Below are 6,844 nucleotides of genomic sequence, written 5' to 3'. Positions count from 1 at the left end.
CTTTTTGGGTAACCAGGTTCCCCCCTACATTTCCTAACATATGGCACATAAACTATACAGTGGGCTCATGTGTAGGGCAATATAACAACTCTATTGTCTTTATTAAGGTTCCCTGGACTTGTGTAATGTAATGTATTTGCTGCAACATATACGTCCATTCAACCTTATAATTTCCTGCTGTATGCAAATTAACGTGAGCGCAAAAATGAATGCTAGCACATCTTTGCTTTCAATTGCTCGCATTGCCAAAGTAGAGAAAAGTCAACAGTATTCGGCGCCCACTACGAAACTCTACATTTGAGTGAATTAGCGTTGTCTGAGCGAATTTTCGCCTAGGGAAGTGTAGCGATGGGTGCAAAGATCTTTTCTCTAATGGATTAAGTGACCTCTCCAGGAAAAAACACACACTTCATTTTATATGAATATTTTGAATTACTTTTTATTTGCTTTTTATAGGTTTCTTATAAGATATTATCGTTTATTTCTTGCAATGGCATTTTCAATACTAGAAATTAATGCTTCAAATGAACTACTGCCCAATATAACACTGGGCTTCAAAATGTTTGACTCGTGTTATGATGAGGTACGATCACTAATGGGAGCGACATGGATTTTGTCAGGAAAAAAAAAAGGAGTATCAAACTTTAACTGTGACAAGGATCACATGCCATTGGCAATTGTTGGTGACATGCCATCTAAGGCCTCAATGCCCCTAGCCAGGATCTTGGGATTAACCAGATATCCACAGGTACATAACCAATTTGCATTTATCTTTATACACTGTATACCTAAAATAAAAACACGTGTTCATAAATGTTATGTTCAGTATGAAAATAATTCTCAAGTAAGGCAACATGAAGATGTAGTGAAGATGTGTAATGTTCTACCAGCAGATTATCTTGATGCCTTATAGAGGTGCTTGGATATCTACCCAGGGCCTGGAATTGTTTTCTTGCTTTAGAGTTACTGTAGACAAGAGGTTTCTTTTATTATTTCCAGTTATAGTGTTAAACAGAATAGACAAATGTTTTCCTTACATATGTAAAATATTTTCAGTCTGCTCAGTATTTTTGCTGTTTTTCAACAGATTAGCTATGGTTCTGGGCTGCCTTTATTGAGTGATAAAATACAGTTCCCATCCTTCCTCAGGACTACATATAATGACTATGAATGGTTTGTTATTGCTCAGTTGGTTAAATACTTTAACTGGACCTGGGTGGGTATGATATGCTCAGATAATGACATGAGTATATCAGGTGCTCAACTGTTAACTAGACAAATAGAAACAAATGGTGGCTACATTGCATTTCAGGAGACACTTCCTATACCAAGCACCATGGAGTCCATCAACTGTATCATTGATGTCATCAAGAAATCCAGAGCGACTGTGATCATTTTATTCTGCACCATAGAAAGCCTTGTACCTTTAGTGGAACAGATTTCTTTTCTCAATATCACTGACAAAGTTTGGGTGGGAACGTCCAGCTGGTCCATTACTTCTGATTTTCCTAGGGTAGAAATTTTAACAACCTTAAATGGGAGCCTTGGATTAGTACCTAAAAGTGGGAAAATACCAGGATTTAAGGAATTTCTTTATAGCATCCATCCTTCCATATTTCCAGATGACCCTTACATGAAGACATTTTGGGAGAATGCTTTTCACTGTGTTTGGCCAGGAAATGATGCCTACAATAATACATCTCCAGCACTGCTTAAAAATGGCACTGTTTGGTGCACAGGAAAGGAGAGACTGGACAGTATCGATCCCAATATATATGATGTTTACAACTTTAAATATACATACAATCTGCATAATGCAGTCTTTGCAGTAGCTCATGCTTTGCACCAGATGAAGAACTGTGTTCCAGGGAAAGGGGACCTTTCAAGAATGGATCTTGCGCTGATGTCCTTAATCATCAGTCTTGGCAGGTACCGTATATCACTCTCCTAGACAAGGGTGTATGAGGGGAGCAACGTGTAAAACACGCTATTGAGTTTATAAAAAGCTTTGTTTAATTAATGTGATATTAAAACACAGATAATGAGAATGGTAGCCATTACTAATGTTAAATGAGAGTATTGTAGTTTTTTTCTGAAGCTTACATGGCACAGAACATTGTTCCTTGCATATCAAAATAAAGCCACATTAGATGTATGTGATATCCAGTGATAGAAGAAATCGAGGCTGTTTAATCCTAAAATAAACAAAGCCTTAGTGAAGCAAGGGATAGTGGCACCGAAGACTCATAGGGGGTTATGTTTTAAAGTTCAATATTTTTGTGGTCAGACTTGTAAAGGGGAAAAACTACATTTTTTGTAGAAAAAACTTGAATTTTTCAAGATGTATTAAACCCCAACAATGTTAAAAGTCTGAATAAAAAAGTACTCCAATTTAGACCTGTTGAGTTCATGTTAAAGTCATTGCTAGATGACTTGTTAACATTTTGATATCCTGATCTGTGCTGGGTTTCGTTCAGTGATCCAAAGATGTTGTGGTTTCGGGCTTCGAATCCAGAAAAGTCACAGGTTTTGGGCGTCAAATCCAAAAAAGTAGCAGTTTTTGGCAACAAAGCTAAAAAAATCATACAAAAAGAGTCGTTTCCCACACAAGAAATTTTCGTGAAAATGTATTGCTAAATGGGGGGGGGGGAGAGACTGTGTGGATTTGGTCAGAGTGTTTTTCAGAAAATAGTAAGAACATTTCGGATTTTGATATCCCCCATAGTGTTGAGTGATTCCCCAATTGACATGTTACCGTGAAAATATTAGTGTAATGTTATGGAGGGGGTTGTGAGGATGCTGGTAAAATTAGGCAGACACCTGTTTGATATACCAAGTAGCACAGCTGGTCTACTCTCTGCACCAAACGCCATTTTTCGGGTTAAAGTTAACAACTTTTGTCTTCAGTAATATACTGTCCAGAAACACCCATGATTATTTGTCAAGGTGCATGTGGTTCATATTCAGCCTCATGAAGCTTCCTCCAATATTTCTGCTATGGCCCAGCTTAGGTGACCAGTCGCATGTAGCATTTCTGCTGGTTAAAGTTTCCTCTTGGTGTCTATAGCACTACTTGAAATCTATAATGAGGAATGAAACTGTCTCACATTGCTTTGCCGAACAATTTGCACAACCACAGAAAAAAATACGCAGAAATATCACTGAAATTTTGCCAAACACATTGGAGTCAATGGACATTTTTTAGCTCTGACTCCTATGAATGAAGTTGCTTTTCATTATGTGCCACTGCAAACCTTAATGTAGTTGCATAGTTTCATGAAGGTCTATGAGTGTAGTTTAATGTCCACTTTTCAAAAGACAGTTTGTTTCCTCCTAGCTACTTCATTACATCAAGAAAGTTGTTTTCAACAACACCGCAGGGGAACGAATATATTTTGATGAGAATGGGGACAGTCCTATTGCCGTAGATATCTTGAACTGGCAATTGTTTCCTAATGGAAGTAATCGGTATGTCCATATTGGTAGTTTTGATGGCAGTGCTCCCAAAGGCCAGGAACTTAACATTTGGCTAAACAGGATTTTATGGATTCAACAAAACACCCATGTGAGTATATATTTAGAATGTTTTAGAACTGCTGCACGAGTAGCTACAATAAAAGCATACTTCCAGACCTAAAACTTTCCAAACTGTTATCAAGTATGCTAAGGACCTTTCTGTAATTTGGATCGCCGTACCTTAAAGCTTCTAAAAATCATTTACATTTTAAATAAACAAAATGGGATTGTTTTGTCTGCAATAAATATTAATTATACATTAGTTGGGATCAAATACAAGGTACTGTTATATTATTTAAGAGAAAGAAATTGTTATTACGGATTTGAATTATTTGATTAAAATTGAGTATATGGGTTTTGGGAAAAGAGATCCTATACCTGTAGATGTTTTATTTAGGGAAGGAACCACCCATCATTTTGACTATCCCCCATCATGTAAGAAGCCAACTGTTCAATTGAAAGTGTTGATTACAGAATGCTTTGCACTGTTGGACATCTTTAGTTGATAATACAACTCATTTAAATGTATAGGTGCTAAACTTCAGAAGTGCAGTTGCCCATGGCAAACATAGGCAGCTCCTATTAATCGAAACAGCTTGCGATTAAAGGGTAACTATCACAAAAATAAAAATGTAATATTAGCTTCAGCATACTGAAACTTTCTAAATACAATCAATTAAAAATTCTGAACTGTTTCTGAAATAGTCAAGTTCATCTTCACTATTCCTCTCTCGGCATCTGTTTCTCTTCATTCAGGAGTTGAGTGTCAGATGAATGATCCAATATATCTTGTAGGGGGCTCCTTTTGCCTAGAAGATGTATTAGAGCTCACTCTAAAACCACCAGAAATCCTGTCTCTCTACGTGCAAAATTTGTACAAAAGGCAGTTATTGATATTCCTTTATAGGTCCCTGTCTCAGTTTGCAGTGATCCATGTCCCAAAGGCTACAGAAGAGCTGCACTTCAAGGACAGAAGATCTGCTGCTTTGATTGTCTGCCATGCTCTGAAGGAGAGATTCTCAATCCAAACGGTCTGTACCATAATCATTTAATTAAAGACACATATAGACTACAGCATGGTTTCAAATATATATTATATATAATAAAATGTTCTTATACTATAGAAAACAGTGGAGGGAGGATTGCTGGTTTTTTATCTTTTACATTCTCCTGGATTAACCTCTAGTTTCAAGTTTGGGGTGATTTCACTTGTATAAATTGTCGAATGAACTCCCATCATTTTTTTTTCTTACATTAATTTTTGCTGTTGGTCACCCATGTGAACAAATTGCCCCTTTTGCCCGTCTATCAAACATTACTCCAACTGAGAAACATGACATATCATATAGTTTAAATTAATATAACTTTAACTCTGTAACATTTTGGTTCTTGTTTTCTAGATGTCAGTGAATGTCTGAGGTGCCCAGAAGACAAATGGCCCGACAGCAGAAAAGAAAAATGCCTTCCAAAGCTCATTCAGTTTCTTTCTTATGAAGAGGCATTGGGCTCTGCTTTAGCTACTATTTCTGTCTTGTTTTGTCTCCTTACGTTTTCTGTGTTCTGTCTGTTCATAGTTAAACAGGAGACTCCCATAGTAAAGGCAAATAACCGAGAACTCAGTTACTTTCTTCTCATCTCCCTAATGTTTGGCTTCCTGTGTCCCTTGGTATTCATTGGAAGACCCAACCTAATAACATGCATGATACGCCAGGTCCTGTTTGCCGTCATTTTTTCACTTTGCGTTTCTGCCTTATTAGCAAAGACTATCACTGTCATACTGATATTTAGTGCTACAAACCCAAACAGTAAATTGAAAAAACTGGTGGGACTGAAAATACCAGTTTATATCGTCCCTGTGTGCACAATGATTCAGATAATTCTGTGCATTATTTGGTTGACCCAGGGCAGCTCCATTTGCAGAATTCAATATGTCAGCCATAAAAGGAATAATAGTGATCGATTGCAATGAAGGATCCAGAGAGTTATTTGCTTGTGTCTTGGGGTACATGGGTCTGTTAGCTACTATTAGTCTATCAGTTGCTTTTCTGGCTAGGAAACTCCCTGATACATTTAATGAGACCAAATTCATTACATTCAGTATGTTGGTATTTGCCAGCGTTTGGGTAACATTTATACCCGCTTACCTCAGTACTAAGGGTAAAGAGACAGTGGCAGTAGAAATCTTTGCCATTCTTTCTTCAAGTGCTGGGTTTCTTGTTTGCATATTTTTCCCCAAATGTTATATAATATTACTGCACCCAGAACTGAACAGCAAACAGTACATCACAGGTAGAAGTGCTAGAAAGCAAGGGATATGATTAAAACTATTGACATAAATTCATTTTAGAATACATTTTTATGTCTAGTTTAATTGTATCTTTATTTTGTATGTACCTTAAAAGCAAAATCTGCTGATTGTATATTAAATGCTGCCAGATATAATGTTAAAATAATGTGACCACCCTCTGTGTTCATTTGGTATATTTCAGCATTAAACTATTATATGGTCCACTTTTATCATTTGATTTCCACCTGATAAAAACAGTATTTAATAGAAATATATGGAATCCTTTGCTTCACTTATAAATATCAAGGTAAATATGAACAGTTTTGGTGTGGGTCATGGGAAATCCCTGAAAGCAAATAATTATTGTTATACAACCTTAAACCATTATGTAAATTGGTAAAAAAACAACACTTAACAAGGGTGGTACACATAATTAGTGATGGGCAAATTTGGGAACCAGCGCCGGCATCTGTTTTTGATGCTGGCGTCCATTTTTTGGACGCCGAGGTCCATTTTTTTTGACGCCGGCGAATTTTCGCGGCCGTTTAGCTAATTTATTAGCCGGCAGCGAATCATGCAAATTCGTTGGGAATTCGTGCCCGGCGAATAAATTCGCCCATCATTATACATAATATAATGCCCAAGTGGTTTGATTTATTTAGGGAAAATTGTACGCCAACAAAAGAGTAGCCATGCACAGAACAAGCATGGTTGCAGAAAGAAAGATAGATCCTGGTAAGTAGTGATGAGCGAATTTTTTTTGTATGGTTTCGCAGTGAATTTCACTGTGAGTTTCGCTGCCGATGTAAAATTTAATGGACCAGCACCAAAAATTCACCATATGGTAAATTTCTCATGTAACTAAAATGACGCGTGGAAGACAAAAATGTTGCTGACATGATCGGCACCCTAAATCCAGAACAAGTGCCAGGCTCCCTGGTCTAGCTTCTTCGGGAGGAGCCCTCCGCTAATCGAATGCCGCCAGGTCTTAATAAGAGAGGAGCCAAGCAAGAGTTCAGGACAAGCAAAGGGGCAGGATCG

The 6,844-nt window shown here is 37.3% G+C and overlaps 1 pseudogene; it reads left to right on the top strand.

The window, feature by feature from the left end:
- The first annotated feature begins 462 nt into the window (after window positions 1–462).
- On the top strand, window positions 463–5,834 carry LOC121397748 (annotated as a pseudogene).
- Window positions 5,835–6,844: the final 1,010 nt, after the last annotated feature.

Source organism: Xenopus laevis, chromosome 8S (genome assembly GCF_017654675.1).
Source record: "Xenopus laevis strain J_2021 chromosome 8S, Xenopus_laevis_v10.1, whole genome shotgun sequence".
Lineage (NCBI taxonomy): Eukaryota > Metazoa > Chordata > Amphibia > Anura > Pipidae > Xenopus > Xenopus laevis.
The sequence above is the reverse complement of the archived record's forward strand: the minus strand, read 5'-3'. Positions and strand labels throughout refer to the sequence as shown.